Source organism: Asparagus officinalis, chromosome 9, assembly GCF_001876935.1.
Source record: "Asparagus officinalis chromosome 9, Aspof.V1, whole genome shotgun sequence".
NCBI classification, from domain to species: Eukaryota; Viridiplantae; Streptophyta; class Magnoliopsida; order Asparagales; family Asparagaceae; genus Asparagus; species Asparagus officinalis.
The window spans coordinates 68,428,772-68,430,516 of record NC_033802.1 but is presented as its reverse complement, the minus strand read 5'-3'; positions in this window follow the sequence as shown (position 1 = coordinate 68,430,516).

The following is a 1,745-nucleotide window of genomic DNA, read 5'->3' as shown; positions in this document are numbered from 1 at the left end:
GATACATAATTGTGGACTTGAAGCATATTAAAAATTTAATAATTTTCTTTTCATTTAAATTTTATTAAGAAAATTGTCTGCTTAAGTATGCATACTAATTTGTATGTAACTGTGTTAGCCCTACAGTTTAAGATAACGGGCAACATAAAAACGAGTTATTCATGTAACAAAGCAAGTTTTCTTTTTTCCTTCTTCTTTTCTAACGGTGGGTGATCCCCGTACAGTATCATCAAAGGCATTTTAATTAAGGGAATTAATATATAGATACGAAATATAACACTCTCCTTGCAAAATATCACAAAGTGCCTCATTGGCGATATCACAAAATATCACAAAATGCCTCATTGGCGACAAACTAGTTATTCTCCATTAAAACAAATATAAATTGGAATTGTCAAACGAGGCCTTTAGGCTCTGGTCGGCAATCTAACCAAAATGATCCATAATATTTGGCGTGCATCTAATGGATGTTGGTTGTTGAATCTGTGTACTAATCTTAAAGTCAAATTAATGATCTAATGGTTGACATCGATTTGATGCACATCTAATATTATGAACCGGGGATCATTTGACACTTTCTCAGTGAAAAGAGAGGCACGTGTTGAAAAAAATTGAGATTTCATGAAAATGATTGTATTTATTATTTGTCCTTCGGGTCAGCGTAAAGATACTTTTTGTGATAAGGAGCTTTGCTACATGGACCTAAAATATGGGGACCAACATGGGGACAGGTGAGGTGTCCCCCTCATATTGCATAATGATGATCAGCTCGTTATGCAATAGGATGGGGACACCTCACGTCCCCCTGTTGGTCCCATATTTTAGGTGCGTGTAACAAAGCTTCTTGTGCTCCTTGTGACAAGTAATTTACTTTATGAATTGCGGGTCCTATTGGGCTCTAGTGTGGAACCCACTCATGCCATTAACTAAACAGGCCCTAAAGGGAAACGTTTAGAGAGACTAGGACAAGGGCTTAAACTAGTTATGCTCCATTAAAACAAATATTAAATTGGAGTTGTCAAACGGGGCCTTTAGGCTCTGCTCGGCAATCACACCACAAAACTATGTCAGTTCTAGTTTCTTTTCTTAACCATGCCTGGATTGGTTTCGACGGAGCTTGGGCCAACTTCGATGCGGAGCTGGGAAAACTGGGCCAGAACTCGCAGCTTCTATCCAAATAGGAAATACGCCAAAACAGAAGCAGGATCAATTTTAGCTCTTAGCGGGCTCAGAAACAGTCCCTCAGCCCAAGTGGCCTTCTGGCTCTAAGTCGGGCTTGTTTATGGGCTCAGTCAGGCTCCTCTCCTCCACTAATTGTGTGGTATTCGAAACGCGGTCATGTAATTAAACTGGCTCGAACATCCTAAAGCTTCGCACGAGCGGGTCATTTCAGAAACTTTTTTCCTTTTCCCTTCTTCTTCTTATTATTATTATTTTGTCTCGTTTTTCTTTATTTGAGAAACTGTGAGTCGAGCGAACAAATGTAACACTTTGCCACAGAGTTTGATCATTTGTGACGAGGGAGGGAGAGAGAGAGAGAGAGAGAGAGAGAGGACAAACCGACCGTAGATATTAAAAAAGTCAGTGGTAGGGTCGACGTCATTTCCTTGGGCCTCTCTGGCTCCCCTTTCTATGTAAAGTTGGCCAAACTGTTTACACGCTTTAATTTTGGGCCACTCGCTGCGTGTCGCCGTGGCATGCGACCATGGCCTCCGCACCGCGACACGTGTGAGATGCATCCGGCA